This window comes from Vulpes lagopus, chromosome 9, assembly GCF_018345385.1.
Source record: "Vulpes lagopus strain Blue_001 chromosome 9, ASM1834538v1, whole genome shotgun sequence".
NCBI classification, from domain to species: domain Eukaryota; kingdom Metazoa; phylum Chordata; class Mammalia; order Carnivora; family Canidae; genus Vulpes; species Vulpes lagopus.
Genome location: NC_054832.1, coordinates 31,340,290 through 31,366,259, shown reverse-complemented (window position 1 = coordinate 31,366,259; position 25,970 = coordinate 31,340,290).

Below are 25,970 nucleotides of genomic sequence, written 5' to 3'. Positions count from 1 at the left end.
CCTGCCTTTGGTCCAGGGCGCGATCCTGGAGACCCGGGATCGAATCCCACATCAGGCTCCCGGTGCATGGAGCCTGCTTCTCCTTCCACCTGTGTCTCTGCCTCTCTCTCTCTCTCTCTCTGTGACTATCATAAATAAATAAAAAATTAAAAAATAAAATAAAATAAAATATTTCCAGGGGCATCTCTCTGGGTGGCACAGTCAGTTAAGCGTCTGGCTCTTGGTTTCAGCTCAGGTTATGAGATCAAGCCAAGCCCCACAGAGCCCTAATGCACAGAGCCTGCTTGAGATTCTCTCTCCCTTTGCCCTTCCCACTCATGCTTTCTCTCTCTCAAATAAATCTGAAAATATTTTCAAAGATTATTTTTCATTCAAATCTCCCTATTTTGTAAACTGTTTCCCTTTTGTTGGCTCACTGAAACAGCAATGTCAAACCATGGAGCTATGATTATGTAAACACCATGGCCATCCAATGGAGAGAGTTGTGCTGAAATATTTCACTATGAAATATTTGTCAATTTCCGTATTTAGTTCTGCCTGTTTTCATTTTATAAATTGTGAGACTATGTTGCTAGCCTTCTTAACACCTTTTTTAGGATCTATATTACAGCATGCTACATCATTTCCTTTTGGTTAGTAATCGTGTAGTAGATCTTTTTTTCTGTTCTGCTTTTAACTCCTGTGTCTTGATATTTGAAGTATGCCTTTTGTAAGCATCATATCCTTAAGTTTTGTAGCTGTTGTTTTGGTTTTGTTATTAATCCAGTCTCTGCCTTTTAATTGGATAATTAATCAATGCCTATAAATTAATGGCTGGCACAGTTGTATTTAACTTTACCATGTTACTGTTTGTCATTTGTTCAGTTGTTTTTCGTTCCTTGTTCCTCTCTTTTGCCTTCTTTTTGGTTAATCAAGTGTTTTTATTTAATTACATTTTCCTCCATTAGCTTGTTGGGTATATATTCTTTTATTACCTTTCAGTGATTACCCTACATATTATCACATATCTTTGACATCTTAGAATATGTTACAAATGAATACTTTTACCATTTCCCAGCTAGGATTTGATAATATGTTTATGCTTCCTATCTTTTGTGGCATTGTTTGATTCTACAATTACTTAAACCTGCAAGTTATTATTGCTATTCTTTTCTGTAGTTAATATTCATTTATACTTAATCACATGTTTACCTTTTCTGAACTCTTCACATATGTAAATTTTGTTTCTGTAACTAGATTGCCAGCTCCTATGGAAGGCTTATTTGTTGTTTTCATATCAGTCTCCTCTCTGACAAGTGCTATGAACAATTTAAGTTCCAGTCATATCAAATACTTACTCCCAACTCCTAGTCCATTATGTGTTAACAGGTTGGCTACTACTTTGGCATCTTTGCAGATGTTACTCCTTTTCTGTACAAACCCTGTTTCTGTCTTCCAAATTAGCTCAGTGGTCTCTACCTCAAAGACAAGATCTCCATGCCATGATCAGATCTGGATTGCATTTCCTCCCTCTCCCTCCTCTGTGACATAAATTTAATTAGCTGTATACATTGAAAGTTTACAAGACTGTTTTTCTACTAGACATTGAATTTTTTGGCATTGGGACAACATTCTTTACCTTTGAATGCTTTGTCCTAAATTCTGTGTTTGGCACGTTTTAAATATCTTTGGCTACTGTTACAAAGTACCGCAAAGTAGGTGGCTTAAATTACAGAACTTACTGTCTCATGGTTCTGAAAGCCAGAAATCCAAAATCAGTGTTAACAGGGTTTGTTCCTTTGGTGGGCTATGAGAAAAATAACCTGCTGGAGGGCTTTCTCCTTGGCTTGTAGATGATCTCTGTAGGTTCATTCATTCTGTTTCCAAATTTCCCCTGTTTATAAGGAAGCCTATAGTATTATATAGAGACCAACCTAAACAACTCATTTTAATTTAATTAAGACCTTATCCCCAAGTAAGGCCACCTTCTAAAGTACTGGGAGTTAAGGCTTCAAACATTAATTATGGAGGGATGCAATTCAACCTATAACAGCACATAATAGGTATTTAATTACTACATGTAGAATAATTGATTTGGGGAATGAAGAATTTGTAGCACCTATATGGACACAGAGTTTCTGATTGATCAATTTTTATGTTTGTGGTAAAGGGACTCATCTCTTAGTTCATACTGTACAACTTATATATAAAAGTTCTAGGGAATACATGAAAAGACAAAAAGATTAGAAAAACAATATAGATGTTTTGACCTCTGTAGTGATAAAATGATTTTTAAACTTAGTTTGATATATATATATATAACAAAAATGTATATGTAACACTTAAATCTATCACACTGAGCTATAGTTAAAAATAATTTTTAATCCCAAAGTATTGTTACTAAATACTTGTTACTAAATACATTCAGAAACAAGTGATTTTTAAAATACAAAGGTTTGAATTTAGTCACTAGAGGGAGCTATATGTCATTGTACATAGTAACTTAAGGAGCAGATGTCAATATTTTCAGAATTATCAACATTGATAGAAACTAAATTTACAAAGTGAGAAAATCAGGGATAGAGACATATTAAGAATAAATTAGATTTTAAAAAATTTGCCTAATTGACACTCAATGGACATAGTACCCAAGAGTAGCAGAATGCAGTCTTTGCAAATTAGAACAATTACCAAGATAGACCATATTCTAGGCCATTAAAGAAATCTCAGAGAACTTCAGAACAATTTAAGACATGTGAAATATGTCATCTGACTACAATGAATTATATTAATAACAGTAAGTTTCCAGGAAAAAAATCCCTAAGTACTTGGAAACTAAATACCCTTCAAAATAACTCATGGGTTAAAAAAAAAAATCAAAAAAGAAATTGAAAGATATTCTTAAATAAATGAAAATGAAAACAATAGATATCAAAATTGATGAGGTGCTGATAAAACAGTACACAAGGTAAATGTATAGAACTAAATGCTTTTATTTAAAAAAGAATGAAGTTCTCAAGTCGATGACCTCTGGATCCACCTAAATCAACTATAAAAATAGAAGGGCAAATTAAATCCAAAGTAAGCAGGAAAAACAATTATGAAGATCAGAGTGAAATCTAGGAAATAGAAAAAAGAAAAGCAATAAAGAGAATCAATGAAATCTAAAGCTGATTCTTTAAACAGATCAATCAACTTGATAAAACTCTAACCAGACTGACCAGATGATCAGAAAAGAAAAGAAGGAAGACAAAAACAAGCAAGAGGAGGAGTGATGACATTACTACAGACTCTACAGAGCTTCTGTTAAACTACAGCTGAAATGCAGTTTTAATGACCTATGGACTCAGAAAAGAATACCTTTGTGTGGTGACTGGTCTTCCCCACCTTGACCTCTGTAGGCAAGGTTTGAGACTTCGGAGTATCTATAGCATTTCTCTACTTACCCCCTTTACTCTAAATTATCTTTATATGTATGTGATCCCTATCCTAGACAGAGCTTCTGAAGACATTTGCTGAACAAATACTTGAAAGTATGAAAGTATTCTAAATTATATGAGTTCTAACATAGAATAAGAGTGAACATTACCAGAGTCAGCAAATTCACTTTGAGTGACTTCTTGGGGTGACCACCAGGGGCCCCCTCTGGAAGAAAAGACCCATTAGAAATAGCATAAGGGAGCAGCTGGATCTCTTTCTTGCCTGTCACCTCTAATTTGATTTTTCCTAACTATTCATGAGGTTGAGCATCTTTTCATATGTTTTTGGCCACCTGTATTTTTGAGGGATTGAATCCTTATATTTTTTGCCTGTTTTTATTTTTTGTCATTTTTGCTTCAAAACTTCATAAAAATAAATAATTAGGATTTTAATCCTTTGAGAGTTATATATCTGTTGCAAATATTTTTCTCAAGGTAAAACTTACTTTTTACTATTGCTTATAGTGTCTTTTACTTTTATTTTTATTTATATTTTAGGTCCCCAATATTGTAGGTTTCATTTTTCTGAGTTTTCCACCTAATAAATGAAAAGTTACCCCAAATTTGAAATATACAATCTACTAAGTTTTTTCCTAACATTTTATTGTTTTGTACTGTAAGCTTAAATCCTTAATCCATCTGGAATAAATTTTATATATGATATGTGATGGAATCTACTTTACCTTTCTTCCAGATTAAATGTCATTTTAACTACCATCTTTATTAAGTATAACCATTCTATCTCCTGCAGTATTGGAATGCCAATTTTTCTGTGTAATGTTTCCATATACATTAAAGAATATATTTTAGGATTCTAATCTTCTATCAATATTTTTATTTATCCCTGTACTGATACCATGCTGTTAATTTTATAGTGAATTTTTAATATGTTAATATTTAACAGGTTCCTCACTAATTTTAAATTCATTTTGATGAATATTTTAGATTTCCTGGGTGTATAATTATGTCTTCTGCAAACAAAAGTTTTGCTTCTCTTTTTCTAGTTTTTAAAACTTTTTTCTTATTCCATTTGCCACAATCATCTTTAATATTACATTGAGACATCATTTGGGGTATTCCTGTTTTATTCCTGATTTTAATGGAAATGACTTTATCATCCACTATTTGGTATAATATTTGCTTTTGGCTTTAGCAAATAGTCTTAATAATGTTTAAATATTTCCTTGTGTTCTTTTTAAATTTGAAATATGGATTTTAAAATTTATGAAAAGATATTGAGAAAAGCATAACTATTATAAATACAACAAAATTAACCATGGATGATATTCCATTCTTATTCTAGTCAGGATTTTCACTGGCAATATTTATTAAATTTTATCAAAGCCTTTTTATTATCAACTTACATAAACATGAAATCCCTTTCTATAGTTTGTAGATGTACTTAATTATAGTAAGATTACATATTTCTTAATGTCGATTTAAATTTATTTTCTTGGAATGAACCCTATTTGGTTATGTTGGATTAATCTCAACTCATTGCTAAATTTTATGATATGAGAGTTTTTACATATTTATAAATAATTTGATCTATGTTTTCTTTTTCATACTAAATGTAATATTTGTATTAAGTTTATGCTTCACAAGAATTTTATTGTCTAAAATAGTTTAAATGCTCTGAGAAGTGTATTCTCTGTAAAAATTAGTTCAAACTCAGCTACAAAATCAGGCTTATACCTTCTTCAAGTGATGAATTTTCAATTACCTTTGTAGGATCTTTAATAGTGATTGATCCATTTAGATACTTTTTCTTTCCTTGGGTCAATTTTCCATAGTATTTATTTTAGTGATAAATCATTTTCTCTAGATCCTTAAATTGCTTGCCATATATTCTTTTAAAGTTACACAAAATTGCATAAATAATCTCTCAGTTTAAAAATTACTTCCATATCTGTGATTTTGTTACCTCAAGGTCAATGTCAAAAATTTTTATGCTCTATTTCCTTATCTGATGCCATAGTTTTGTTTTACTGTACCTTCCAAAGTACCAGTTGTTATATTTCTTTATCCTTTCCACATTTTTTTTGTGTGTGTGTTGACTTTTTTTCAACCTGATCTTTAAAATAATTACCTTTAGGTTGACAACAAGACTCTTACTCAAAGGCTAGCTTTTTATACCTAAAATGTTGATACATCACTATCAAAGCAAAGGCTAGAGTCTCACATAGGAATCAACTATTTATTAAATACCTTCTGCATAAACGAACCTACGAGTACTGACCATTCCTAGCCTCCCTGGGAAAACTGAAATATTCCAAAGAGGAAAGCAAATAAGTAAAAGGCACATGTAGTTCTGCAGGTTGTGTGAACTCCCAGTACATTTTTTGTACCTTCCCATAGCATCACTACATTCCTTCACCCAACTAAAGCTGGAATCAAGGAACATAGACAAAAGCAATCCTTATCTATTACGGTAAAAAGAAACAACACATAAGGACTTTAGGCATGACCAAGGTGAAATACAAATCTCTTATCTCTAAGAATCTTGTCTCTTGTCTCTATGTCTCTTCACATATTTTATGTTTTACTGTTAACAGTATTTTTAAAAAGAATTTATTTTAAACAGTTTCTATTCACATGAAATTTATGACAACCACTGTGGTAGTCTGAAACAAACAACCAAAAAAAAAAAATCCTTAAAAAGATACTATTCACTTTCTAAGCTTCAGAACCTGTGAATATCACCTCATAGTCAAAAGACTAAATGCCACCATATTTGAAAAATCAGTCTTTGCAGATTTTATGTAGTTAAGTGTTTTGAGATGAGATCCTCTCATCCTCTAAATGCCACTACAATTTTTTTTTTTATGAGAGAGAGCAAAGGGAGATGACACACACGTAACATGTGGACACACACAATGCGAAGAAAGATTCAGAGATTGAAGTCACGAAGCCACAAGCCAAAGAACACAAAATCATCTCTACAGCCACTAGACGCAGTCAGAAGCAAGGAATAGATTCTCCTGCTGGAGTGTAGAAACGTTCATTTCAGACTCTGGCCTTCAGAACTTTGGAAAAATACATTACTGTTTTTTGAAGCCACTAAGTTTGTGGAAACTTGTTACAGCAGCCCTAGGAAATGACTGAAGCTGCTTTATGTCTTAAATTCAATTTTCTAAAATATGTTAAGAAGAAACTTTTAGAGCCTATTACTACATTTTATCATTTAAGGTAATAACTGACATTTTTCAATTCACAAAGATTTGTTTGAAATGGCATCTTTCAGCAAGACAAAGGAAGGCCAATGGCAAATTATTAAAAATGATATGATTCATGTTCTAAGCTCCAGAGTAGTTCCTGCTCAATGCATATTGATTATGAACCAACAAAGTCATTTTTTATTGAAACCCATTAATAAATGGGCATACATTTGAGTCTCACTGATTTTAGTTGCATGGAATTTCTTTTAATTTCTTTTATATATCTATAAATTAAGGTAACACTTGATTGGAGAGAAGCCATAATAAACCCAAGTCCCATGGGAGTAAAATTTTACTTAACCATACCTTCTAATTTTTTTTAAAGATTTGTTATTTGAGAGTGGTAAGGGTAGAGGAAGAGGGAGAGGGAGAATCTCAAGCAAACTCCACATTGAGCACAGAGCCCAGTATGGGGCTTGATCTCATGACCCTGAGATCACAACCTGAGCAGAAACCAAGAGTGAGGCTCTCAATCAACTGCATTACCCAGAAACCCCTACACCTTCTAATATTTTATTCAGACTGAAAGTTAAAGTGCATGTATATAATTAAGCAAATCAGATTTCATAAAATAAATACCAAAGAATCATCTTGCTTTAATAATAGTTTGAATAATTACTATCAGATTTTTTTGAAGATTTTATTTATTTATTCATGAGAGACACATAGGGAGAGAGAGAGATAGAGAGAGAGAGAGGCAGAGACACAGGCAGAGGGAGAAGCAGGCTTCATGCAGGGAGCCCGACTTGGGATTGGATCCTGGGTCTCCAGGATCACACCCTGGGCTGAAGGTGGTGCTAACCCGCTGAGCCACCTGGGCTGCCCTATTATCAGATTTTTATAGACATTATATCCAATCTTTACAATGGATTTGAAAATTATATTTTAGATATTTTCATTTTAGAAATGAGTAAAGTGAGAATTAGACTGTTACTTGCTGATGGTTATACAGCCAAAAAGATAGAAACTAAAAAGTTCTGACTTTCTAGCCTATGTTCTTTCCACTATACTGCACTTCCTCTTAACTCTGATACCTGCTACCATGTATTGCTTGAAAAAGGAGAAAGACCTTAAACTAAAGCTTCACTTTCTTTGTTCTTTTCTTCTTCCCCCCTTCTCTTTTTTCTCTTCTTTCTCCCTCTCTTTCTCATGAAGAGGGTCTTTGAGTTGGCTTGAAGATATAATAAAAATTGTCATTTTTTTCTATAACAAAATATGTACAGAGTTACTATATCTGTGTTTACCAGCTTAGTGTTAAAGCTAACATTAGCACCTAATTTTCTTGTGCTTCATGTATTGTGTGCTGCATTGGAAAGTATTCTGTTCTAAAACTCTCATAAATATCACACTGACTCTCAGAAATTTATACGCATAAACAGACCTGAGTGATCTTTGACAAAGGAGCAAAGGTAATACAATAGAGCAAAGATAGTCTTTTCAACAAATGGTGCTGCAACAAATGGATGTCCCCATGCAAAAAGAAGAATCTAAAAAACAACGTCATACCCTTCACAAAATAGATCACAGATTTAGAGTTAAACACAATACTTATAAAACTCTAAGAAGATCACATGGGAGAAAACCTAGACAATCTTGGATTTAGTGATGGCTTTATAGATCCAACACCAAAGGCATGATCCATGTAAGAATTAATTGATAAACTGGACTTCATTAAAATCAAAACTTTTGTTTTTTTCTGCAAAAGACACTATCAAGAGAATTAGAAGACAAGCCACAGATTGGGAGAAAATACTTGCAAAAGATAGATCTGATAGAGGTCTGTTATCCAAATTATATGAGCACTTAAAACTCAATAAGAAAATAACCGTACTTTTGAAAGAGCCAAATACCTTAACAGACAATCATCAAACAAGATATACACATGGAAAATAGGCAAGTAAAATAATAACAACATATATCATCAGAGAAATGCAGATTAGACAATGAAATTCTGCTACACACCAATTAGAATGGCCCACATCTGGAACACTGACAACACCAAATGCTAGCCAGGGATGTGGAGCAGCAGGAACTCTCCTTCATTGCTGGTGGGAATGCAAAATAATACAGCCACTTAGGAAGACAGTTTGGCAGTTTCTTACAAAACTAAACATATTCTCACCATATGATCTAGCACTCGTACTCCTTGGTATTTACCTAAAGGCACTGAAAACTCATGTCCACACAAAAACCTGTGCTCAGATGTTTATAGTAGCTTTATTCATGATTATCAACACTTAGAAGCAGTCAAGACCCTTTAGTAGGTAAATGAGTAAACAAACTGTGGTACAATCAGACAATGCAAATAAATCAGTGCTAAAAAGAATGGGAGCTAACAAGTCATAAAAATACATGGAGGAAACTTAAATGCGTATTGCTAAGTGAAAAAAAATAATTTGAGAAAGCTATATAATGTATGATTCTACGTGTATGACCTGGAATAGACAAAACTATGGAGATAGTAAAAAATTCAGCAGCTGCCAGGATTTAAGGGAGAGATAGGATAGATAGAGCACAGATTTTTAAGGAAGTAAAACTACCCTGTATCACACTCTAACAACGGATACAGATCATTATACATTTCTCCAAACCCATGGAATATACAACACCAAAAGTGAACTCTAAACTATAGGTTTTGGATGATTATGATGATGTGTAATCTCATCAGTTGTAAAAAATGAATCATGAGTGAGGGACATTAGTAATGGGGGAAACTATGCATGTGTGGGGACAGAAGGTAAATGAAAAAATCTCTGTACCTTCTTAATTTTTGTTGTGAACCTAAAACTTCTCTAAAAAATCTTTTTTAAAAAGATCACATTTACTAGTGTGTCCTGGGTGGCTCAGTCAGTTAGGCATCCAACTTTTGATTTTGACTCAGGTCATGATCCCAGGGTTGTGGAATCAAGTCCCATGTTAGGCGCCGAGTTGGGAATGAAACCTGTTTCTCTCTCTCTCTCTCTCTCTCTCTCTCTCTGTCTCTCTCTCTCTCTCTTTTTTCTCAAATATCACATTGATTTAGGGTTTTTAATCCTCGGCTCTTGGCCCTGTTTCTCACTGTCTGTCTCAGAAACAGTCTAATATCTTTCCAGTTGCCCAAGTTACAAATCTCCAAATCATCTTCAACTTTACTCTGCATTATCCGAGTTCCTTTCATACCACATATAACCAGTCAAATTCTGTCAAATTTTAGGAGTGGGAGTCATAGACCAATTGAAAATCTAATAAAAACTCATACCTGGGGGTGACTGGGTGGCACAGTTGGTTAAGCATCTGACTTGGTTTTGGCTCAGGTTGTGATCTCAGGGTCCTGGGATCAAGCCCCACACTGGGCTCCCCAATGAGTGCAGAGTCTGCTTAAGACTCTCCTTCTCCCTCTGCTCCTCCCCTCCATGCTCTCTCTCTTTCTCTCAAATAAATCTTTTTATAAAAAATGCACTCCCCCCCCCAAAAAAAAAAATGCACTCCCAAAAGACATACAAAAAAAGTACATGCGGTTTCAGGGACTTCACAGATGTCTCAGAACCCATCCTTACACTCTGTCTTATAAATCCTGCCTCTTCTGAGCATTTTCTCCTTAATCTGTCTCAGCTTTGCATCCACACCCTGCATGTGAGTTTTCTTCATCATTCATCTGAATTATATATATAGTTAAGTGTCTCAACTGATTCTCTGACCCCTGTCTCTAATCTATTCACTAACCAGATGCCGTGATAAACTTTCTAAAACAGGTATCAGAGTATGCCCGCTCCTCTCAGTGGTGCCTGGAGCCAGCTCATACTGGCAAGCAAGGGCTGATGATAGGCATTTTTTTCCCCAGCTCTGAATTTAGGGATAGCAGGTTGGTACCTTCAAATCAGTATTGTGGGAATATTTACACTATGAAAATTGGTAAACACTATAAATCAGGCTTTTTTATTTAGAGAACAGGTTTAGCAGCATAATACAGCCTGTATTTTTAAATTCTGGTGTTTCCCATTGTCTAAAGGTCAAACTCTTAGCATGTTAGGCTTCTTTAATATGGTCTTCAATGTCCTTTGCAGCTCCCTCTGTTCTCCATGGTCACACCAAGTTACTCATAGCCCCCTGATTATATTAGGTGACTTCCCATGTCTGTAACCCAGAATATACCCATTCCAATACCAAGAGTCCTTCTTCTCAGAAGCATTTTGTTCAAAGTCAATCATAAATATTCCCTTTCTGACCAGTCTTCCCTAATATTCCCACTCACAACCAATCCCTACTCTACTCTAATATCAGTCCTTTACCCCCATTCCATGACATTTAACAATTGTTTAATAGATATTTATTGAGTGCCCTCGAGACAACAGCAATATATTTCCGTCTGTTCTAAATGTAGTATAAGTTCCTTCCAGTCAAAGATTGTATTTATCTTTTTGATTCCCAAGATTGACCCTCCATCCTAAGTATAGAACTTTATCCACTGTAGATGTGATGTGCAATAAATTTGTTGAATTTAATTAAAACCCTTTATGGTTCTAGTACAATTAACATCTCATTTAGTTTGTAATAGGGTTCCAGATAGTGAAGCTAGACCAAAGGCTACATAGGTGTCCATATAACATGAGGCACAGTTGAAAATGGGTATTAACTTTTAACGAAATAGAGGAGAGGCTCTACAGCAGGGCACATTTGTTTTCAAAGCACACAGAAAAGTACTTCTGGGTAATTTATTTCTTGTTCCGAAGGTTAATTTACGACCTTCCTTTATAACATTTAACTATGTGCTGTGAACTCCTGTTGAGGACAGTCATTGGTAAAACTACTCTCAGGAGCCGGTTTGAGAATCTTTGGTTTTGCCTAGCTTTGGTGGATATTAACCAAGCTAGATGTCACATCTTTCCTATGACTCATTCCTCACAGCAGTCAGGAAGAGTGAATATTTCTATTCCTAAATTCCCGAAGAGGAAAGTAAGGCTAAAGAAGACTGTGTGGTTTGTTCACATTTAGCATGAAATGTGCATAGCATATGCACTGACACAAAGCAACCAGACAGCATTTTAATTGCTCATCTAACCTCCGGAAAGAGTCACCATCTGTTGAAATTCTGAAGATTAAAAGATATAAAACCTGACAAAAAACTGAAAGCACATAATAACCACAGAGCCTAGTCACAAATCTTGGAAAACATCCACAGTAAAATGTAATTTATCTACAAATAAGAAAAGAATAATACCCCCAATTAAAAGAGAATGCCAACAAGCATTCATATGGGGATAGAACACAAAATGAAATAGTGTTATAACCTTTGAAAGGCAGCACACAATGAAAACCTTGTCATCTATGGTTAAGGTAATGCTCTTCCCATCTCCCCAGGAATCAAACTTTGTCTCTAAACAACCTGAATTTTTATCACTGAAATTAGTTTCAGTGAAATTATCCAAGGCTATATGGCATTTGACCATTGTCACAGAGACAAGCTCTTCATCTCTGGAAATGCCAAAGTTTACAACAGGTCAGCTATTAATATATATTTTTAAAACCCCATTTTGTAAGTAAAAATTGTAAATGCGAAAACTGAACTTCAGTTCCCATGTGCTTCTCTGTGCACAACAGAGTTCTTAAAGTGTTGAAAGTGAAACAGATGTTAATGTACTGACCTTATCTCAGATTTTTACTCTGCCTCATGAAATCTTAATTGATTATACAGTCATCAGGTGAAATTTCAACCGAATCCCTGCCTTAACTATAATCCCCACTCAATAGACATTTGTTAATAACAGTGGCTAATACTCATTGCCAGCAGTCTCAACGTTTTATATTATTAATCCCCTTAATCCTCAGCACACCCCTCTGAAATCAGGGCCACCATTAGTATTTTATATTTGAGGAAACTAAGGCATCAAGTTTTGTTTTTGTTTTGTTTAATATGTTCAGTATCATCCAGTAATTGAGAGTTGGAATTCCAGCCTAGTCAGTCTGACTCCAACACCCACCCTTAACCACTATTTTAAACCAAAAAAAAAAAAAAAAGTTCTGATAAAATTGTAACAATATACAACATTATTTATTAACTTACATGTGATGGAACATTCTAGATGATGCTTATTTCTTTGTCAGCATCTGAGTGATGGCATTCCCAATGTTCTCAAAGAAATTAGACATATTAAGTTGTAACTAATAATTATCAAATGCCAACAATGTGCCAGGTACCATGTACTCCTGGAATCTGAAAATTAACCAGGAATAATCTTGCCCTCCAGAATTTTAGAGTTGGAGGAGGGAGATTCATAAACACAGCATAGCGATATGGTTCAGGGCTATGGCATAAGAACCTAAGAGAGGACACCAGGTGCCATGTCATCCCCTTAGGAGGAACTAGGGAAGGAAGTTGAGAGGAGGTGTTGCATGGTTGATACTGTGGTAGACAAAATAATACCCCCAAACATGTCCATGTCGTTTCTTATGCATAGAACCTTTGAATATGTTACCTTTCATGGCAAAATGGACTTTGCAGATGTGATTAAATTAAGAACGTTGAGATGGGGAGATTATCCTGAATTATCTAGGTGGGCCCAACCTACACAAAGTTGTTTATAGGAAAGAGGAGGGTAGCAGAGAGAGAGAAGATGTGAAAGTAGAAGCAGAAGTCAGAGTGAAGTGAATTTTGGCTTGAAGATGAAAGAAGGCTGCAGGTGAAGGAATGAGGGCAGCCTCTAGACTCTGGAAAAGGCAAAGGACAGAGCCACCAGAAGGAGCACAGCCCTGCCACCTTGATTTTAGCCCCACAAAACCCATTTCAGACTTCTGAGCTCCACATAATAACTGTGACACATAATTATGTGACACATAACTGTCACATAATAAATATGTGTTGTTTTAAGGCACTAAGTATTTGGTAATTTGTTGCAGCAGCAATAGGAAACTAATACACACTTCGGGTTTCAGTTCTCATCCTCAGTGTCAACTCTGCAGGCTGTTGGGCACTCATACAAATGTTTCCCTCTTATTCTCTTTTATATCACCTGAGGGTTTTTTTTTTCTGCATGGAATTTAATGACATTTCAACTAGGCAATTATTGTTTCACTTATTTAATGTTTCTTCTCCATTGAGCTGTAAACTCCATGAGAACAGTAATATGTGTTGCCTAGCACAATACATGATACATGTGGATCACTCAGTGATGTTTGATGATGAGGGAAAGAAAATAGGAATGAGCTGAGGCTTGCTATGCCTCACTGTAGGTGAAGATGTGCACAGTGGGCCCATTCAGGAAACAGAAAGTTCTCTAGGTGTCTGGAGCCAGTGGAGAGGGAAGGATGAGAAAATTGGAGAGAGAGGAGTTCTGCTTAGTAGCTTGGACTTCATGACTTCATTCTACAAAGAATGCCATGCCAAGATTTTTTTTTTACTTTATCAGATTGGTTTTCTTTTTAAAAAAAATCATTCTCAGAGTATTGCAAAGAATAATTAGAAGGAACAAGACTAGAAGCAGGAAAACAGAAGACTTTTGCATTAGCCCGATAAGGAAATTAGGAGAGTCTGAGTCAAAGTGATGAAGAGATGAAGGGGAGGCAACCAATTTACACAAGAAAAAGGAAGTCACTTTTATTCTTTTAAAAGGCATACTCTTGGCAAAAATAAAGAACACATGTTAATTGAAGTAAACAATTTTGTTAGTCTTTCAGTTGTTATTTTGGCTCCATAATTTAGATTTTTAGAGAACTTTGAGTCCTCAGAGTTCTAATGACATTTTTACTATAAAGCAGCATTTCGCAAACTTTACTCATAGTTTCTTACTGCAGGTCGATCATCTGCACTATTGTGTATATAGTACTTTTGGTTAAAGCAACATTAAATCAACAGTTTGAAGAAATCAGCCTCACCCTAGGCAAGGTCAATAAAATCACAATTCAGAGTACCACTTGTATTTTTAAAAAACTTATTAAGATAAATACTTAACTAATAAAGTAAGTGTTAACTGTTTACTACTGAAAATCATTTCACCATGTCGCCACTAATGTAGCCCACTGTCGTTGACATGGAGAATAGCTAATCTATGGGAGCATGCCTCTCAAAAAATGGAACAAAAGGAGTTTGCAAAAGAAAAATGAAACTGATTCCACACAAATCTTAAAATAATTTGTTCTAACTCTCTGAAGAAAGTCCATGGTATTTTGATAGGGATTGCATTAAACGTATAAATTGCCCTGGGTAACATTGACATTTTTACAATATTAATTCTGCCAATCCATGAGCATGGAATATTTTTCCATCTCTTTGTGTCTTCCTCAATTTCTTTCAGAAGTGTTCTATAGTTTTTAGGGTATAGATCTTTTACCTCTTTGGTTAGGTTTATTCCTAGGTATCTTATGCTTTTGGGTGCAATTGTAAATGGGATTGACTCCTTAATTTCTCTTTCTTCAGTCTCATTGTTAGTGTATAGAAATGCCATTGATTTCTGGGCATTGATTTTGTATCCTGCCACGCTACCAAATTGCTGTATGAGTTCTAGCAATCTTGGGGTGGAGGCTTTTGGGTTTTCTATGTAGAGTATCATGTCATCGGCGAAGAGGGAGAGTTTGACTTCTTCTTTGCCAATTTGAATGCCTTTAATGTCTTTTTGTTGTCTGATTGCTGAGGCGAGGACTTCCAGAACGATGTTGAACAGCAGTGGTGAGAGTGGACATCCCTGTCTTGTTCCTGATCTTAGGGGAAAGGCTCCCAGTGCTTCCCCATTGAGAATGATATTTGCTGTGGGCTTTTCGTAAATGGCTTTTAAGATGTCGAGGAAAGTTCCCTCTATCCCAACACTCTGAAGGGTTTTGATCAGGAATGGATGCTGTATTTTGTCAAATGCTTTCTCTGCATCTAATGAGAGGATCATATGGTTCTTGGTTTTTCTCTTGCTGATATGATGAATCACATTGATGGTTTTACGAGTGTTGAACCAGCCTTGTGTCCCAGGGATAAATCCTACTTGGTCATGGTGAATAATTTTCTTAATGTGTTGTTGGATCCTATTGGCTAGTATCTTGTTGAGAATTTTTGCATCCATGTTCATCAGGGATATTGGTCTGTAATTCTCCTTTTTGGTGGGGTCTTTGGTTTCGGAATTAAGGTGATGCTGGCCTCATAGAACGAATTTGGAAGTACTCCATCTCTTTCTATCTTTCCAAACAGCTTTAGTAGAATAGGTATGATTTCTTCTTTAAACGTTTGATAGAATTCCCCTGGGAAGCAATCTGGCCCTGGACTCTTGTGTCTTGGGAGGTTTTTGATGACTGCTTCAATTTCCTCCCTGGTTATTGGCCTGTTCAGGTTTTCTATTTCTTCCGGCTCCAGTTTTGGTAGTTTGTGGCTTTCCAGGAATGCGTCCATTTCTTCTAGATTTCCTAATTTATTGGCATACAGCTGTTCATAATATGTTTTTAAAATCGTTTGTATTTCCTTGGTGTTGGTAGTGATGTCCCCTTTCTTATTCACGATTTTATTAATTTGAGTCTTCTCTCTCTTCTTTTTAATAAGGTTGGCTAATGGTTTATCTATCTTATTAATTCTTTCAAAGAACCAACTCCTGCTTCTGTTGATCTGTTCCACAGTTCTTTTGGTCTCGATATCATTGAGTTCTGCTCGAATTTTAATTAACTGTCTTCTTCTTCTGGGGGTGGGGTCTATTTGTTGCTTTTTCTCTAGTTCCTTTATGTGTAAGGTGAGCTTTTGAATTTGAGATCTTTCCAGTTTTTGAATGGATGCTTGTATTGCGATGTATTTCCCCCTCAGGACTGCTTTTGCTGCATCCCAAAGATTTTGAACGGTTGTATCTTCATTCTCATTAGTTTCCATGAATCTTTTTAATTCTTCCTTAATTTCCTGGTTGACCTTTTCATCTTTGAGCAGGATGGTCCTTAACCTCCACGTGTTTGTGGTCCTTCCAAACTTCTTGTTGTGATTAAGTTCTAATTTCAAGGCATTATGGTCTGAGAATATACAGGGGACTATCCCGATCTTTTGGTATCGGTTCAGACCCGATTTGTGACCCAGTATGTGGTCTATTCTGGAGAAAGTTCCATGTGCACTTGAGAAGAATGTGTATTCAGTTGAGTTTGGATGTAAAGTTCTGTAGATATCTGTGAAATCCATCTGGTCCAGTGTATCATTTAAAGCTCTCGTTTCTTTGGAGATGTTGTGCTTAGAAGACCTATCCAGGGTAGAAAGAGCTAGATTGAAGTCACCAAGTATAAGTGTATTATTATCAAGGTATTTCTTGAGTTTGGTTATTAATTGGTTTAAATATTTGGCAGCTCCCACATTCGGGGCATATATATTGAGGATTGTTAAGTCCTCTTGTTGGATAGATCCTTTGAGTATGAGAGAGTGTCCCTCTTCATCTCTCACTATAGTCTTTGGGGTAAATTTTAATTTATCTGATATAAGGATGGCAACCCCTGCTTTATTTTGAGGACCATTTGAATGGTAAATGGTTCTCCAACCTTTTATTTTCAGGTTGTAGGTGTCCTTCTGTCTAAAATGAGTCTCTTGTAGACAGCAAATAGATGGGTCCTGCTTTTTTATCCAGTCTGAAACCCTGCGCCTTTTGATGGGGTCATTAAGCCCGTTCACGTTCAGAGTTACTATTGATAGATATGAGTTTAGTGTCATCATATCTATTCAGTCCTCTTTTTTGTGGATTGTTCCACTGAACTTCTTCTTAAAGGGGAGTTTTAAGAGTCCCCCTTAAAATTTCTTGCAGAGCTGGTTTGGAGGTTACATATTCTTTCAGTTCCTGCCTGTCTTGGAAGCTCTTTATTTCTCCTTCCATTTTGAATGAAAGCCTTGCTGGGTAAAGTATTAGCCAGGGGAATTTTAAAAAAGAAAACCATAGCTGGGGGCATCACAATGCCAGATTTCAGGTTGTACTACAAAGCTGTGGTCATCAAGACAGTGTGGTACTGGCACAAAAACAGATACATAGATCAATGGAACAGAACAGAGAACCCAGAGGTGGACCCTGAAATGTACGGTCATCTAATATTCGATAAAGGAGGAAAGACTATCCATTGGAAGAAAGACAGTCTCTTCAATAAATGGTGCTGGGAAAATTGGACATCCACATGCAGAAGAATGAAACTGGACCACTCTCTTTCACCATACACAAAGATAAACTCAAAATGGATGAGAGATCTAAATGTGAGACAAGATTCCATCAAAATCCTAGAGGAGAACACAGGCAACACCCTTTTTGAACTTGGCCACAGTAACTTCTTGCAAGATACATCCACAAAGGCAAAAGAAACAAAAGCAAAAATGAACTATTGGGACTTCATCAAGATAAGAAGCTTTTGCACAGCAAAGGATACAGTCAACAAAACTAAAAGACAACCTACAGAATGGGAGAAGATATTTGCAAATGACATATCAGATAAAGGGCTAGTTTCCAAAATCTATAAAGAACTTATTAAACTCAACACCAAAGAAACAAACAATCCAATCATGAAATGGGCAAAAGACATGAAGAGAAATCTCACAGAGGAAGACATGGACATGGCCAACAAGCACATGAGAAAATGCTCTGCATCACTTGCCATCAGGGAAATACAAATCAAAACCACAATGAGATACCACCTCACACCAGTGAGAATGGGGAAAATTAACAAGGCAGGAAACAACAAATGTTGGAGAGGATGCGGAACCCTCTTACACTGTTGGTGGGACTGTGAACTGGTGCAGCCACTCTGGAAAACTGTGTGGAGGTTCCTCAAAGAGTTAAAAATAGACCTGCCCTACGACCCAGCAATTGCACTGTTGGGGATTTACCCCAAAGATTCAGATGCAATGAAACGTCGGGACACCTGCACCCCGATGTTTCTATCAGCAATGGCCACAATAGCCAAACTGTGGAAGGAGCCTCGGTGTCCATCGAAAGATGAATGGATAAAGAAGATGTGGTTTATGTATACAATGGAATATTACTCAGCCATTAGAAACTACAAATACCCACCATTTGCTTCAACGTGGATGGAACTGGAGGGTATTATGCTGAGTGAAATAAGTCAATCAGAGAAGGACAAACAGTGTATGTTCTCATTCATTTGGGGAATATGAATAATAGTGAAAGGGAATATAAAGGAAGGGAAAAGAAATGTTGGGAAATATCAGGAAGGGAGACAGAACATAAAGACTCCTAACTCTGGGAAATGAACTAGGGGTGGTGGAAGGGGAGGAGGGCGGGTGTTGGAGGGGAATGGGTGACGGGCACTGAGGTGGACACTTGACGGGATGAGCACTGGGTGTTTTTCTGTATGTTGGTAAATTGAACACCAATAAATGTTAATTAAAAAAAAAAGAAAAAAAGAAAAATGAAACTAAGAGTTAAGAATATATTCATTCAATTCTCAGAGCCATCTTTGATTTGGTTCACACTTAATCATTGAACAGTGTCTAGCCTTTTCATCTAAGGAACTAGAGCAATTGCCGGTGCATCTAAAGGGTCTCTTTTCTCACCTCTATGTTCTTCTACCGCACTGGCTTCCAAACTTTGTGCTAAACTTTGGAGTTTTTGCTCCAATGGAAATAGTTTTCTATGACCAGCAAAAATGATAGAGATGCCTACAATTTGTTTCTTAGTTATTAGCCTGTTGGCCAATACAAAACAGGATGTTTTCTCTAAGCAAAATCTGGGTCTTCCACTATCTTCAGGGTTAGTTACATTTTTCAACAACTTTCTAAGAAGATTTTCTCTCCTGGTGTTTTGCTTTACTTTGTTGTACCATTCTGTGCATTTGGCTACAAGATGGGGAGCTACAACACATCATCCAATCCACTAAAATATTCTGAGCTATAAAGGGTAGAATAATCTATCGCAAAATCAAGGTGAACCATCTTAAATCTGGGTAAGCTAAAATTTAAAACATTTCGTAGACTATATTTCTCAAAATATCCCCTCAGGTCAACATAGTGTGAATTTAGTTTCATGTATTTAAACCACTAGTTTTGGGTATGAAATTGTAAATATGAAGTAATCAAGTGGAGGGCAGCCTGGGTGGCTCAGCAGTTTAGCGCTTGCCTTCAGCCCATATTCTGGAGTCCTGGGATAGAGTCCCGGGTTGGGCTCCCTGCATGGAGCCTGCTTCTCCCTCTGTCTGTGTCTCTGCCTCTCTCTCTCTATGTCTCTCATAAATAAATAAATAAATAAATAAATAAATAAATAAATAAATAAATAAAATCTTTAAAAAAGATGAAGTAAACAAGTGGAAAGTTTTGCCTTTGGAATTTCTCCTTTCGGTGTAACTTTATGGCACCGGCATTTACTGCATATGCATGTGATGAATTAATTGAATTAAGTGTCCCTTTAAAAAACCAATGTAGTATAACCAAGTCATACATAATTCAGCCAAATCTCACTGTTTCCTGTTTGTGTTATTTAGCAGGTTTGTGTTTTAGCAGGTTGCACCTCAATATATCTTCATAGAAAATATTTTAAAAATTGCTAAGCTTCAATAGTGCAAGTAAGGGAGCCATTTAATCTGCTTAAAAGTGAAGAATAGCCACCTGCCTCAGGAATTTGAAAAAAAATTCCTTAAAGGCAGTATTTGCATAGAAACAGGGAGTTGTCTAATTAAACTTTTTTTCAGCATCTATGCCTAGCTACTACTTTATTTAATTCCACACAGACATGTTTAAAGTGTAGTAATTATAATTACTTACATACTTATAACAAATTAAAAATACTTATGAATTTAAATATACTTAAAATACTCATAGATGTGCGTGCGTGTGTGTATATAAACTTAAAATATTCTCCTAAGATTGTACCTAAAAATATTTTATGTGTGTTTCTCATAGCTTACCTTTTTACCATGAGGATTAACTTTCTTCTTCCAAGTAATATAAAAGCAGATAAAATATGGATACTATATGAATGTTATTTTGCTGTGTAATACTATAAATACAGTTTTAAACTAGAAAGAGATGTCAGAAATATAATTTAAAGTTAGATACAAAAAGCGAATAGTATGGAATACCTACTATATCAAAATAAAAGTAAGATCTTAATTTATATCTTTACGCATACATTTATCTTATATTTAGAGGTAAAAAAATACTCTTCTTCTCAGTAACTTTAATGGATAAATTCACATAAATATATCTTTAAAACTTTGAAAAATAAGATGTTTTAGAATTATTTTAAATATATGTAATACTTTAATATCTATTAAATATGTTATAAACACACGCATACATACATATATAATTTCCTCTTTTTTTCACATAATGAAAATATACATTACCAACTTATCATTCCTACAATAAAAATCCAGCCCTGTTTAAACTTTGTGAAAGCCTATCTCATGAAACTGATCTTCTTTGATATTTAAGATAGAAATTCTATATTCTCTATACGATCAGCTTAATCTTTTCACTTCTATATTAAGAACAAAAGTATAGTATTCACATAAACAGAATTGTGGTTTATTAGACTCCCACTCCCACCAGTGTTTCTCCTGCTGTTTCTGAACCTTTTACAACTGAAGTATTTATGGCAATCTATACCTAACCAATAATAAAATGTAGGATTTGCTTAGTTTTTCAGAATTCCAGCCAAACAAACTAGAAATGATGATGGCTTTTAAACTCATGAGGTTAATTAAGATCTATGAGGTTTCTTTAGCAAGTTCTTGTTTAAGATCTGCCTATACTTCTGGGAATTTAAGGTTTTGTTTTGTTTTTGTTTTTGTTTTTTTTTAACATATTTAAAGGCTTAAAGAAAATAGTGATTAAAATAACTCATAATCAAAATACAGAGGAAGGAATATTTAAAATAAAGAGAATAAAGCTAATTTAGCTAATTTAGCATTTGAATAAGCAGAAAAAATTCTCTGACAACTTTTATCCTATGTATTTAAAAATCTCTGATTAAAATAGTAATTTGTAGTCACTAGAGAAAACCTGAAAACTACAACAAATTATGAGAAGGGAAATGACACATGATCACTCCAAACAGAAAATAACTGCTTGTTTTGGTGGATCCCCACCGAAAGGTTCACATACATGTTCTGAGTCATACATGCATACACACACATTTTTTTCTTTTCTGAACCTAGGATTGCAATATATACTACAGACTTTGAAAATGTTACTATGTTTCTAGGCATTCTATTTTTTTTGCTACCTTAATTTTAGTGTTTTAAAAATACAAATAGTATGTCAAAGTGATATATTAAAATTTATTTTCCAGATCTAAATGATTTCCAGTTTTACCCATTTTGATAACGCTACAGCATAATATGTTTGTGAGTTTTTTCCTCTGAATAATTGATTATGTTTAAATCTTTTCTCTTTCAAACAGCACAGCCATTATGGTGGGTCAGTCCGTCCTTGAGTGGCTATGTTGCAAGCCTCTAAGCCAAATGTTCTACATTCACTTTCACCCTTATAATTGAAACTCCACCTTATTGCCAGAGTGGTCTTCTTAAAACACCAATATACTGGTGTTTTCTGCCTTATTTAAACTTTTCAGTGGCTGTTTATTGCTTCTGAGATACAATTGCAGTGCTTATGCTAGAAATCTGCCTTCCTGCCTTCCCTTCAAATATCTTCTTGAGCTTGGTTCCTCTTCCTTATCAAGTTCGTATTGTTCTAGAATTTTTTTTAGGTTTTCCTTGGTGGAAACTGAAACTCATTCCAAAATGCAGCCTTTTCACGTGTCATTCTGTCCATCTAGAACAGTTTTCTCCTTCTTCATATAGTAGACTTTGACATATCCTTCATGTCTTATTCTAAATGCTACTTCCTTAGGGAAAACATCTAATATGCCTTCCCAGCCTGTTGAAATTTTTCATAGCACTTATCAAAATACTAAGAGTATATATATATATATATATGAAATTATTTTTCCTTTACAAGCTTTAACTTGTCTTTGCACCTTTCTGCATCTTGCTGTTCTCAGTAACTAAAGCCAAAGGAGAGTCTTCTAAGTCAACTGATACCCATTTTTTTAATGACCATATTGTACACTATGGTGCAGATGAATCCTAATTTATTCAGCTATTCACCTATTGTTGACCATTAACTCTGTGGTCACTTTTTAGTTACTATACCTAATGCTTCAATAAAATAAAATAAATATATATAATATAAATATAAAATAAATGTAACATACTAATACTTTTATTTCCAGAAATTAATTTCCAAGGGTTGCATGCTACTTATAAGAATACAATATATTTCACATTGTAATATGTATGATTGATCAGATGGAGTTCTTAAAAGTTGCAAAATCTTATATTTATACAAGTAATATATGGAATTTAATTTTCCCCATGTGCCCACCAGCAATAGGTATTATAATTTTTTTCCAGTCTAATTAGAATAAAGTGATATATCATGGTCATTTTAATTTGCATTTCCCTTATTGTTAATGAACTTGGAAATCTTTCTATGAGTTTATTGGCTATTTGGATTTATCCTCCTGTGTAATTGCCTATCCATATATATTGCCTATTTTCCTTTTCATTTATTTCTGTGAATTTGTGAAAGATTTTAGTATATTATAGATTTTAGCTCTTTGTGTGCTATATGCATTACAATTTTTTTCCAAATCAAGTATTTATATATAGACATTTTTTGTGGCATTTGTGCCTTAATAAGGTTATACTTTTTAAGCAATCAAAAATGTTTACTTCCTCTTATATGTGTCTTTTTCTCTGTTTTAAGAAAGTGTCCCTACATCTTGGTTTTATATACAGTTTCTAATGTTTCTCATAAGATATTTATTGTTCAATGTTCTTACATTTATGTTTTGTATTTAATGTTAATGTTTGCATATGGCACAAAATGTGGGGTCATTTTATTTCTTCCAAAATGAATAACCAGTTAACTCAGCATGAATTAAGTAATCAATTTTTCTCATTGAACTAAGCTATTATTTTGGTATGTTATAATAGGTATCCTTAACAGATATATTTCTAAATTTCTATATTTTCTACTATTTATCTATTTGTATGTTGACAATATGTTGATGTGATTACAAAGGATTTATTTTCTTAGCATTATGATCTGTGATAAGGCAGAGCCATACTCTCATTCTAATTAATATATTTTGGGCTTATCTTGACATTTTATGTATTATATATATTTAAATTTATTTTATCCAATATTTTCCCCCTAAAAATAAACTTATTGGGATTCTAATTGGCATTGCATAATACTTACATATTAATTTTTGGAGAACTTATATTTTTATGATAGTGAGTCTTATCATTCAAGAGCTTTGCAGGTCCCCCAAGTATTTTATTCTGATGAACAAATAAGAGCTTAGTTGGGTTTGGATTTTTGTGTTGTTCTTTTCTCTTAGTAATTTATAGATACTATATCACTGCCTTTCAACTTAGTTGTGAATAAGATATCCAGCATCAATCTGATTTTCTATTCTTTTGTATATTATTTTTTTCCTGCATGGATTCTTGCAAACTTGAAAGTCTTGCCAGAATTTGCCTACGTGAGTATATTTTCTCATTCATCCTGTCTAGAATTTATTAAGTCCTCTCCTCTCAATTGGCAATGCAGATACTTCTTCAGCTCAGGAGAAAATCTTCTATTATTTGCTTGATTATTCCCTCTCTGACATCTGTCCCATTCTCTTCCTGCAATCCCCATTTTTCACTTTTAATTTTCTTGGATCTATCCACTAGCTCCCTTATTTTCCATTTTATACCTTCAATCTATTTATATTTCCCTCTGTGCTTTGGGATAGTTCTTCAATTTGATCTTCAGGCTAATAATTCAGGTTTCAGTGGAAATCATCCTCTCCTTCATTTATATACTGAATTGAATAGTTATGAAAAATCAAGTTTCAGCTCCAAAAAATGCTCTTATTTTTCTCTTCAATTTATTTTTTGTCTCCTTCAGAAGCTTTATTTCACTTGGGATGGATTCCATTTATTCTGATCAATCTTCCTATTTGTGGCTTTTAGTCCCCTTAGATGGGTGGTTTTTTTCCCTTTATCTACTTATGAGGGCTCTGCCAGCACTGAAGTTCCTATGTGAAAGCATTCTCCTAGGTAATGGAAGGCAAAGAGTCCTACTCTCATGTGCTGATGGTATAGACATAGACAGCCTGCCAACTTGTTGATGAGGCCTCTGCAGGAAGATTCTAAGGACAATGAGAGCCTTCTTAATGAGCATCTATACTTCTCTAAGGGCCAAGGTCTTACCAGGACCCACTACTCTAAGACTTTACACTGAGACTCACATTATTCTTTAGCTATTCTCCCACTCTCTAGGGAAGAAATCCCAGAACCAGTTTTCTCCAGCAAGATTCCAGAAAAGCCTAGAGCATTGTTTGTACCCATCTGCCCATAAGTCCTGTAGCCATTTGTATCAATAGAAGCAAATACCATAGATTTAGAAATAGGAGGATGGACAGAGAGTTGTGTTCTGTCCCACTATGTTCCCAGAATCTCTCTCTCAAGTATTTTTTTAAGATCTTATTTATTTATTACAGACACACAGAGAGAGAGAGACAGAGAGGGAGGCAGAGACACAGGCAGAGGGAGAAGCAAGCTCCATGGAGGGAGCTCAATGTGGGACTCGATTCTGGGTCTCCAGGATCATGCCCTGGGCCAAAGGTGGTACTAAACCGCTGAGCCACCTGGGGCTGCCCATTTCTCAAGTATTTTTCAAAGTTTGTCCCTTCCTTCTATTTGTTCTTTCTGCTCCAAGAAGCACAAATCATGCCCATCTTACTCATCATTATATATTCAGGGCCCAGCATAACACCTGCATCAAATAAAATAAGGCCTTAATTTATAGAATAAATGAATATTTCTGACAGTAATCTTCAAGGAATATTATTCTTTTTAAAAAGATTTTATTTATTTATCCATGAGAGACACACAGAGAGAGAGGGAGGCAGAGACATGACCTGGGCCAAAGGCAGACACTCAACCACTGAGCCACCTAGGCACCCCAAGGAATATTTTTCAATTAACTATTCAGAGCTATGCTCACTTCTTTTCATTATTCTTTTTTTAAAAATGTATTTATTATTTGAGAGAAAGAGAGAGAGAGAGAGAGAGAGAAAGAGTGTGTGTGTGTGTGTGTGTGTGTGTTACGGGAGTGAGGAGGGGCAGAGGGAGAGAGAAACTCAAACATACTCAAACATACTGAGCATAGAGCCCCATGAGGGGCTTGATCCCATGACCGTGAGATCATGACCTGAGTTGGATGCTTAACCAACTGCATCACCCAGGCTCCCCTTTTCACTATTCTTTATATTGCATTTATACTTAGATCTTTCCAGAGCAGATACTTGCTAAACTTTTATATAGA